Raw genomic sequence first — 11222 nt, 5'->3', positions numbered from 1 at the left:
AAGGACATTGTGCCTGAGGGGGCCAAAGGAGGATATCATATGGAACTGGAGTTACAGACAATTGGGATCTACCAAGTGGGTTCTAGGAATTGAACCTGGGTCCTCTGAAAGAATAGCCACTGCTCCCATCTACTGAGCCATCTCTCCTGGCCCAGAAAAGACTTTGTAATGAACTTATCACTTCTCCTGGAAAGAAAGACATAATCAAAGGTAACTGGAGGCATATCAGACACTAAAAGACCAACACACACAAGCCATCAGGAACAACTGGTTAACTCCAGCTAAGGTCCCTAGTAATATTAGGGAATGGAAGACAGTAGAGGCTAGGCATTACTGAGAGAATGAGGAATGAGTGGTTGCTTCTGAGGTCAAATTTACTGAGCAAAGTAAGACAGTGTTCCTGTGTTCCCAGGAAAGCTAAGAGGTTGACTCTGAGGGACAGTGACTGATACAGGGCTTTAGTAGCTTTGCGGAGTCCCATGGTGGAACATGACACTTCTGAGCTAGGGGAGGGTATGGCCGGTCTGAATGATTAACGGTGCCATTAGACGAGAATGACACAAAAGAAAGGCAGATAAAGGGGTCTTCCTAAGACACCCAGATGCAAATGTGGAATGGTCTGTATCGAGGAGAAACTCCTTTGGCAGTTTATAAAAGCAGGAAGAAAGATGGAAATGGACCTGTATTCTCAACCCTGGGCCCTTCCAGAAGCTTTGTCCAGCTGGTGGAAAGATGTGGTCACATTGGTGCTCCCAGATCCTGGCACTAATGAGTTCCCTTCCAAAGGAATTTAGCAACTCTGAGCCAAGCTGCTGAACTATTCTAAGGTATGCACAGATCACTTGTTTCTGTTGGCATCTGCCACCCACCAGATTCTAGAATCTGTCTATTCAGGCACTTCTTCCCTCCACCTATCTAACCATCCATCTCCCCTTGCCAACTCCAAAGTGTCTTCTCCCTACTGAGCCCCTTTGGGGTACCCACCACATGGGCATCTCACTCCTATGCTCTTTGGGGTGCCCCCACGTGGGCAATTCTACTTATAGAGACACTTGCACCTCTCCAGCTATTTTCTCCTCTACTTGCGCTACACAACTGTCTTCCTTTCTACTGGGTAAGTGTCACGATGGAGATGCCTGCTTTGTCGACTTTAATGATGAAAGCTACATCACTGACAGAAAACTTATTCTAGCCTAACAGGGCCCCTATCAATTCTTCTCTGTGACTTCAGACATTTCTCTCTGACCAGTCTCTTAGTGTGCCTGGGAAAAACCCGACTGAAATTCTTAACACCACACTTACCCTCTGCTCGCTCCCCTACAGCTCCTCCTACATCCTTGGAACTTCCTCATGGTACCCTGGGACCTGCTTGCTAAGGTCCATCGTTTCTCTACATGCTCCAGGGTCTGCAGCACTTTTCTTGCCCTTGCCCGTGAAGCTCCCGCTCCACCTCTCCTTGTGCCCTCCTGGGCCTGACACTTCCTTACCTCCCTCCGCCTAGCTGCAATGCCCAAAGCCTCTACAACTGCAACCATGGACTCTGGAGCTCTAGTTGTCCCTCCCTTCTTGTCCCTGTGGCTCACTGGTCTCTTAGCTACCTAACCCTCCCTGGGGTGGAGTTCTTTTTGAGACCTTTCCACCTTTTTTCCAGGGACTCAAATAATTTCTCAACTCACAGATTTTCTTAAAGTCTTGCTGTCTTTTTTTTTTTTTTTTTTTTTTTTTTGGTTTTTCGAGACAGGGTTTCTCTGTGTAGCCCTGGCTGTCCTGGAACTCACTTTGTAGACCAGGCTGGCCTCGAACTCAGAAATCCACCTGCCTCTGCCTCCCGAGTGCTGGGATTAAAGGCGTGCGCCACCACGCCCGGCAAGTCTTGCTGTCTTAAAGAAAAAAAAGTGGCCTCAATATAGAATGAGCGACAAAATGGCGTGCTCAAGTTTCAAATTCTCACAGATTATAACAACTTCTGCCAGGACAATGAAATGACTGAAAAGCCTCTTATTGCTACGGTTCTACAAATTTCCATTCTTAAATCTTTATCCCGATGTTTTCTCTGCTTTGCTCTCAAGAAATCTTTTTTTTTTTTTTTTTTTTTTTTTTTGGTTTTTCGAGACAGGGTTTCTCTGCATAGCCCTGCCTGTCATGGAACTCACTTTGTGGACCAGGCTGGCCTGGAACTCAGAAATCCGCCTGCCCCTGCCTCCAGAGTGCTGGGATTAAAGGTGTGCGCCACCTCGCCCGGCTCTCAAGAAATCTTTTAAGACTATGCTGCAAACTCATCTCAGAATTGTAAATTCACTGGATTTGGTTAAATACTCTATAAAATCTGTAACAAAATTTGGCTTCAAACTTTTAACAAAAGGCTTCTAATTAAAAATCTATAAATGGGTGTGTGTGTACATATATATATATATATATATATATATATATATGAATGACCCAATTCTTGCCTAAAATATACTGTATACAGAACTCTTGGGTTCAACTCCTGTTTTTTTTTTTTGTTTTGTTTTGTTTTTGTTTTGGGGGGGGGGGTTCAAGACAGGGTTTCTCTGTATAGCCCTGGCTGTCCTGGAACTCACTTTGTAGACCAGGCTGACCTCGAACTCAGAAATCAACCTGCCTCTTCCTCCCAAGTGCTGGGATTAAAGGCGTGTGCTACCACGCCATGCTCTACTCCTGTTGTAAAAAGGTTATTTATTAGCAACCAACCACGTGACTCTCTTCCATCATAGCTGATGACCTCAACAAAATGTAAGAAGCTGCATGGCTGACTGCCGTCTTCACTAAGGTTAAAGGAAGGTACATGTACTATGTTGTCACCATCTTAAGATGACCACAGGGCTTAAGTCCTGCTGAGCCCTCAGTTTATTGCCGATTCTTTTTAGAGGAAGAAAACAACAAGTCTACAAAATATTTTGGATTAGTATTGACTTTTGCATGATGATAAAAATAAGATTATAAACATATATACTTAGATTAACAACAGTTAATTTAACTACTTAGATCTTTGTTAACTTTTCAACACCAGGCTTTCTAAAAAATTTAGACAAATAACAACATGTGTTTAATAATTATATTTGAAAAAGAAGATTTATGAATTCCAGGGTCACAACACCAGAAATCTGGCTGATTTTTCTAGCTCCCTTTGTTGAACTTTAGCTATTAGGATAAACTAAGTCACACTAAAAAGCCCCATGATAATGGTACACTACGATTAATAATTTCATTTTCATACTAAAAAAGTTTCACTTCAAAAATTGGGGTTTATGGGCTGGTGAGATGGCTCAGTGGGTAAGAGCACCCGACTGCTTTTCCAAAGGTCCAGAGTTCAAATCCCAGCAACCACATGGTGGCTCACAACCATCTGTAACAAGATCTGACGCCCTCTCCTGGAGTGTCTGAAGACAGCTACAGTGTACTTACATATAATAATAAATAAAAATCTAAAAAAAAAAAAAAAAAAAAAATTGGGGTTTAGCTGGGTGTGGTGGCGAGCGCCTTTAATCCCAGCACTCAGGAGGCAGAGACAGGCAGATTTCTGAGTTCAAGGCCAGCCTGGTCTACAAAGTGAATTCCAGGACAGCCAGGGCTACACAGAGAAACCCTGTCTCGTAAAAAAAAAAAAAAAAAAAAAAAAAAACAAACAAAAATTGGGGGTTAAACTTCGAGTGGTGCACCACCACGGATGGCTTTTGTTTTTTGGGGTTTTTTTTTGTTTTTAATTTTGTGTTTTTTTGAGACAGAATTCTCCATGTAGCCCAGGCAGTCCTGGAATTTTCTCTGTAGACCAGGCGAGCCTCAAATTCATGAATTCACCTGTTTCTGTCTCCCAAGGGCTGCAATTAAAGGCCTGAGCCACCACCACTCATCTACTTAATAAACAATGATCCTCAAAACTTTTTGGAGATCTGCTGAATATGGCTTTTAAAATGTTTAATGCAAAAAAATTTTACTCTGACTGACAGACACCTCCAGATCCTAGCAGTGACCTCAAGGTCTCCAAAGAAGATGATGGGTCACAGAAGAACTCCACCTGGAACATGCTTTAACTGTGGCGAGGACAGCTTCTATGAAACACTGCCCTTCACCTTGCCCACGGCACAGCCTCTACGAACTGAGGACCAAGTGCGATACTGGGGAGCTGACTGGCCCACTTTGCCTAGACAACATAGACTGGTCCTCCAAGCCCCTCCTCCACAGGAAGGTCTGTTGGATCTTTTGGGCCTGATGGCCAAAGGCTGTCCATAGAGCTTGATTGTCAGGTAGCCAGTAAGGATCTATTATGTTTAATAGACTCAGGACCTACTTGATGTATACTTATTGAATCACTGTTGGGTTCCGAGCTCCTACTATGACTCAAACACGTGAGTCTATTGACTTTTCTGCAATGTGGATCTCAATAGAAATTACACAGTGGTAATGCTAACATATGTAAAATTTTATCTTTTGATAAACTTAAAATTCTTGTAAGTTGAATGGAACTGATTTGAATTGTCCTCTCCCAGGTAAAATAGACTCCATATAAATACTGTCACCCAACAGCCTAAGTTTCCCATCTACTGCCTACGCGTGAGGGTAGGAGGTCTCTTTCTCCCCTGGTCTTGGGACTCCCCTCAGCCAACTACCAGGATCGTAGGCCAGGAAATTTCAAATGTACACCCTGGATTAAAAATTTCCCCTAAATTCCTTAACTTTAACTTCTCTCTCTAGTGATCTGTCCCAGCAGATTTAAAATCAACTCAGCCAGCTCCAGGGGTCAGCGCCACAGCACCCTACCCCAGGGGTCCAGCCTCACAGGCTGCTCCAGCCAGGTCCACGCTTACCTGTCTCCTTTCCTATCTCTGCCCAACAGAGCTGGGACAGGAACCACAGAGCCTGCTTTTCCTGACTTTGGCCAGCATTCAAGTTTTCTTGGGTCCCCAACTATGACACCCAGATGTCAACAGGAAGTGGTCATAGAAGATAATGTCACCCCTTATCACTTCTAGTATAACTTTGTACATACTAGTTACTTACTAGTATATACTTCTGGCTCTTAGGACATCATAGCAGGATGTTTGCTCAACAATGCCTAAGTGGCAAATTAGATGTTAATGACGAACGAACAATGAACACAAGCATCATGCAGACATTCAGTGGAGGGGAGTTTCTGTGGCTGCCCATGTGAAGCTCTCCATACCGCTCCAGCACCACTCACCTGGAGGAGCTGCTCGAAGGCCCAGCTATACTTTTTCTCCTTTCCCAAACAGATACAGCCTTGTCTATAGCTGCTCTGCCCCAAAACAAGGAGAGTGTTTTCGTTTGTTTGACAACAAACTTACCTCCAGGGCTCCCCATCCTAAGTAAGAGGCTGATTAAAGATTAATAATAATTTAAAAAACAACAGCAAACCTTTTCAAAATACATTAATCGTTTCACTCTAAGTCTCAGCCAGCATACCGTAGGGCTTGAGGGGTGTTGAAGCTAGGCCGAGACTCTGTTGCACGCTCCTCTTCCTCTGGGCCATCATCTTCCATATTTGAGAATCCCATTTCATCTTGGAACTTTGGGGGAGCAAAAAAAGAGGAGGGTTTTCTCAAGGGAATGGTCCCTATGTATAAGTCTCTCCAGCAATGAGAAACGTAAGTAAAACCTACAGAATTCAGGGACTTTAATAATGTTGCGACCCAAAACAGAGCATACAGGCTGGAGTTGGCTCAGGGGTTAAGAACACTTGCTGCTCAGCCAGAGGACCCAGGTTCAAGTCCCATCCCCCACATGGTTGCTCACAACCATCTGTAACTCCAGTCCAGAGAATCCAATGGCCCCTTCTGACTTTCAGAGGCACCAAGCATGTGGTATGCAGACAGACATGCAGAAGTACCACATACTCACATAAAACATAGAATTTCTCAGTCTTCATCAAGGGAACTCTTCTCTGCAACTGACAGAGACCATTACAGAAAACTACAACCAATCAAAATGCAGATCTGTGGAGCCCAGTCACAAAGAACATGTCTACAGCATACTCCCGCCCAGTTAAAAAGGACATATCACACCACACTCCTACCCAGTTGCAAAGGACACATTTCAGCACACTCCTGCCCAACCACAAGGGAAATAACACACTCCCACATGTAAAGGTCAGGGAACATTGCAGGAAGGGAAGGAGAAAGACTAAGAACTACAAGAGCAGCTAGAATCACTCAGCCTGGGTGCTGGGATCTGTAGTGTAAAGCCTCCGAGTCTGCCCTTGAGTAAAATGAGTCAGCAAAGCCTTTACTATGTTCAGGTCAATCAAGAGAAACTGAGAAATTGTTAAGAGACTGTTTGAACCTTGAAGGAATGTTATCTCTCTCTAGAGAATCTGCATTTAGGGCTACACGAGAATTTGCCGCGCCACTGCCCTTGGTCTTGCACAGTCCTGGCAAATCTGGAGTTCTGACTTTTGATTATGGCTGGCCATGGTCAGAAGGGACTGAGATCTGTGTGCATCGTCTGCTGGTGCCCAAAGTTGTGGACCAGGAGGGAGAGGACTCTGACCAAGATTGGACATGAAAGAAGTTGTGCTTACAAGGAGGTAAGCGCATCTCTAGGATTTTGGCAGAGGTCATGGGCAATTCAACAGCTGATCTGTGTGATTTCTCAGGAGTAGAATTATTGCCTAGGTCTACAAAAAAACTCAAATGTTTCCAGTAACAATGCAGCAAATGCCAGCAGATACTCAACATCCTCAAGGGTGTGTAAAGATTGACTGGAAACCCACATACATAACAGATTTGAGGCGATTAAAGGAATCAGTGGTAGCATACGGAATGCATTCCACCTATGTGAGACAGGTAAAAAACAACTGAGCTATACAAAATAGACTTATACCACAAAACTAGAAGGGCTACTGGCAGCTATATTAGAAGCTGGTCCTCAATTACAATGGCTTACATGATGAAGTGAGGAATAATTAGGCTAAAAAATAAATATAACAAAGAATCATTTATTAGGTGAGGGTCAATCTGCTGGCTGGCATGAGCAGATGCGACTTGACGATGCTACTACAACACAAGGTCAGTTAGTGGCTTTAAGTGCTTGGGGCAGAGTTGAAGAAGCAAGAAAAAGGACCAGTCTTTTACTAAAATTACCCAAGGTCCTGTTGAGGTTTCACTAACTTTTACAAAGATTAACCTCTGCAGTACAAAGCCCAGCAGTGGTGGCACACACCTTTAATCCCAGTACGATAGAAGCAGAGGCAGAGGCAGGTGGACCTCTGAGTTTGAGGCCAGCCTGGTTCCAGGAGAGCCAGGGATACACAGAGAAACTCTGTCTCGAAAAACAAAAACCAAAAAACAAAACAAAAAAAACTTCAGCAGTGCAAAGAGCAATAGCAGATTCAAGTATAAGAAAGGCACTACTTGAATCTCTGGCTTTTGAAAATGCAAATAAAGAGCACCGAGCCGCCAGGTGGCGGCACATGCCTTTAATCCCAGCACTTGATAGGCAGAGGCAGGTGGATTTCTGAGTTCAAGCCCAGTCTGGTCTACAAAGTGAGCTCCAGGACAGCCAGGGCTACACAGAGAAACCCTGTCTCAAAAAACCAAAAAAAAAAAAATGACGAAAAGCAGTAAGACCATAAAAACCTCTAGGTGTTTCCCTAGAGAAATGGGTTAGAAACTACCGCTAATAATCAACCTGCTGCATATGGTGCAACTTCAGCTGGACAAACATTAGCTAAAGGTTTTTAACTCTCAGAAAGAATGATGCTTTAACTGTGAGAAGGCTGGATACTTGAGGAAAAAAAAAAAAAGAATCTAGACATTTGCTTACTAAAGGAAATGCCGCATTTCAAAATAAACAAAATATACCACCAAAATTTTGTAATAGTTGTGAAAAAGGCTGATACTGGGCTAATGAATGTCAATCAATAAGAGATCTCCAAGGTGATTTTTTACCATCAGGAAACCAGACAAGGGGACCATCTCTGGACCCAAGAACAAACAACCCAAGCCAATAATGTCCTGTCAGCAATGGACTAGTTCACCAACAAGGCAATCGGGAATGTAAACTCAGTTTGGGAGATTTAATGCATGCTACTTCAGGTAGTGCTGCTCCTGACTTGGCAGTGGGAGATGTCTTACACTGTCTCCACAGCTTCCTTGTTATGAACTAGCCACTGGTGTGTATATACTCCTATTCCTGCAGCAAGAGTAGGGATAATTAGTACTTTATTGTGAGCCGGGCGTGGTGGCACACAAAATTGACCCCAGCACTCGGGAAGCAGAGGCAGGTGGATTTCCGAGTTTGAGGCCAGCCTGGTCTACAAAGTGAGTTCCAGGACAGCCAGGGCTACACAGAGAAACCCTGTCTCAAAATCCAAAATAAAAAAAAAAAAAAAGTTTATTGTATATCCAGGATTAATAGATGAAGATTATCAAGGGGAAACTAAAATCAAGGCTTATGTTAGGAAAACAAACCGTACAATTGGAGACAGGTGATTGATTGTTCAATTACTATTATTACTCCCATATCACAAAGGTAAAGGAGCTCCAATAAATAGGACAGGAGGATTTGGAAGTTGTGGTCATTTGAAAAGGCCTGGCCCAGGGAGTGGCACTAATAGGAGGTGCACCCCCCACTAATATTAATGATGAAAGGCCAAACTGAAGGTAAATGATATTCAAATTAGCAGTGTAGTGGATATTCGGGACAGATGTATCTATAATTTCTGAAGAAGCTTAGAATCAAAATTGGCCTCTGCAAGAAGCCTCCACTTCTTTTATAGGTACTGCAAGGATAGCTCCTGTGAACCAGTGTCAACTGGATTAAGTGCCCAGAAGGTCAAGCAGGAAGGTTAAAACCCTATGTGGCTGACATAGCCATAACCCTATAGGGAAGGGATTTGTTACAACAATGGGGAACTCAAATTAGTACTTCAATTTCAGAAACAGCTCAGAAGATTGTATTTAAAATGGGTTATATTGCTGGAACAGGTATTAGAAAAAAATCATCAAAGAAGATCACATGATATTCGGGCTGTCAATAAGCAGGGGAGAGAAGGAATTAGCTTTCCAAATTCAGACTAGAGGCCACTGTTCATAATATGCTAAAAGCCCTACCTTTAAAATGGTTAGATGGATATGAATAGATCAATGGCCCTGAACAAAAGAAAAATTACCAGCACTTGATCAACTGGTGCAGAAACAACTGGATGCTAAACATACTGAGGAGTCTACTAGTCCTTGGTATTTGTAATAAAAGAGCAATCAGGAAAACGGAGACTCTTAACAGATTTAAGAATGGTAAATAAAGTAATGCAGCCTGTGGGTTCTTTGCAGACTAGAATTCATTTCTTTCTATACTACCGAGAAATTAGTCTACAGTAGTTACTGATTTAAAGGATTGTTTGTTTGTTTGTTTGTTTTATACTATTCCCTGGCAAAAACAAGACAGGGAAAAATTTGTTTTTATTGTGACCAGGTGTAATGATGCTACACCTGTAAAGAGATATCAGTGGGATGTTCTTCCTCAGGGAATGTAAACAGTCCAATGTATGTGAATATTTTGTGCAACAATTGCTACAATATTCTGTAACCTGTTTTCTCAGTCCATTATTTCCCACTATAAGGACAATACTTTATTGGCTGATTCTGATACAGATCCCTTAGTAAAAAATGTTTAATGAAACACAAAAATATTTTACCTTACTGGGGACTACAGATTGCACCTGAAAAAAAAAATACAGAAAGGAAATTCTATAAATTATTTAAGATTTAAAATGAGTCAACAAAAAATTCAACTTTAAAAGGCTCAGATTTATAATAATTAATAATTTTCAAAAATTATTGGGAGATATTAGCTGGTTATGCCTTACTATTATATTAACTACTCAAGAGTTAAGTAACTTGTTTCAAACACTACAGGTTGATTAAAATTTAAACAATTCATGAAAATTAACGGCTGAAGCACAAGAGGAAGTGGCCAAAGTAGAACAGAGATTATAAAATGCCTATATGTGGCAGAGTAGATCCTAAACATGACTATATTTTAGTTATTTTACTATCTAATCATTCTGGAATAATTTGGAAAAGAGAAAATAATGTCTGAGAATGGACTTTTTTTTTTTACCAACAGTCTAAAAAATTAAAAACCTATTTAGAAAAAGGTTCTGGCCTGGCATGGTGGCGCACACCTTTAATCCCAGCACTCGGGAGGCAGAGGCAGGTGGATTTCGGGGTTCGAAGCCAATCTGGTCTACAAAGTGAGCTCCAGGACAGCCAGGGCTACACAGAGAAACTCTGTCTCAAAAAAACCAAAAAAAGAAAAAAAACAGAAAAAGAAAAAGTTTCTGAATTAATTATTAAAGGCAGAATAAAACTTTGTCAGTCAACAGAATTTGATCTCACAGAGATTCTAGTCTCATACACAAAGGCCCAAATTACAAAATTATGAATTATGATGAATGATGATAACTGGCAAGGAGCTTGGGAGAAATTAACAATAAATACAGCAAAAAAAAAAAAAAAAAGACTTCAATTTTTTTAAAAGGACAGAATAAATTCTCCCATGAATATTAAAAAAAGAAAATCACTCATCTGCAAAGCTTTTACACCTTTACAACAATGCAGATAAATTAGGGAAGTCAGGTGAAGACTCAGGAGACAGAAGTAAAGTAGCTCAAGTCCCTGTTCTTCTGCTCAAAAACTGGGATGAGATGCAATTTTTAAGGTACTCTTAGATTTTTCTAAAGCTCTGAATATAATTAAATTCTCAATATGCAGAAGTTGTTTTACATGTAGAAACTGCTGAACTTGTTCCTGATAACTCACAATTAACCTTGTTATTTATGCAATTGCAACAGGCAATTAGAGGCAGATGTACCCATTGTATCTAACTCCTAGTTGTTCTCATACTGGATTGCTACGACCACTTACACAATTGAAATAAATCAACTCTCAATAGGATATATATTAGAAGCATCAAATGTTCAATGAAACAAATCACGTTAATAGTAAAGGTCTGAAGAAGAGGTTTTCAGTGACATGGTAGCAAGCTAAGAAATACTTAAAACTTGTCCCAATTATTACTTACAGAATCAAATTTCTTTACCTGCAGTTAGTAATCATAAAGGCAAACAAAGAAAAGAAATTTGGCAAATGGATGTATTTCATTTAACAGAATTTGGAAGGCTTAAAGCATGCATCATACTGATACTTATTCAGGGTCTCAATAGTTAGCTGCCTTAAGGTCTG

General features: G+C 41.4%; 1 pseudogene across 1 annotated transcript in view; it reads right to left on the bottom strand.

The window, feature by feature from the left end:
* 5830417I10Rik (RIKEN cDNA 5830417I10 gene) overlaps positions 1-11222 on the bottom strand; it is a 52315-nt pseudogene that overhangs the window by 24211 nt on the left and 16882 nt on the right. The window contains exons 5-6 of the transcript NR_028359.1: positions 9674-9697; positions 5443-5546 (exon numbers count right to left, since the gene is read on the bottom strand). The product of NR_028359.1 is annotated as an RIKEN cDNA 5830417I10 gene (transcript). The remainder of the gene's footprint in view (positions 1-5442; positions 5547-9673; positions 9698-11222) is intronic.

Source organism: Mus musculus, chromosome 3 (genome assembly GCF_000001635.26).
Source record: "Mus musculus strain C57BL/6J chromosome 3, GRCm38.p6 C57BL/6J".
In the NCBI taxonomy this organism is placed as follows: domain Eukaryota; kingdom Metazoa; phylum Chordata; class Mammalia; order Rodentia; family Muridae; genus Mus; species Mus musculus.
This window is presented reverse-complemented; position numbering and strand designations above follow the sequence as displayed.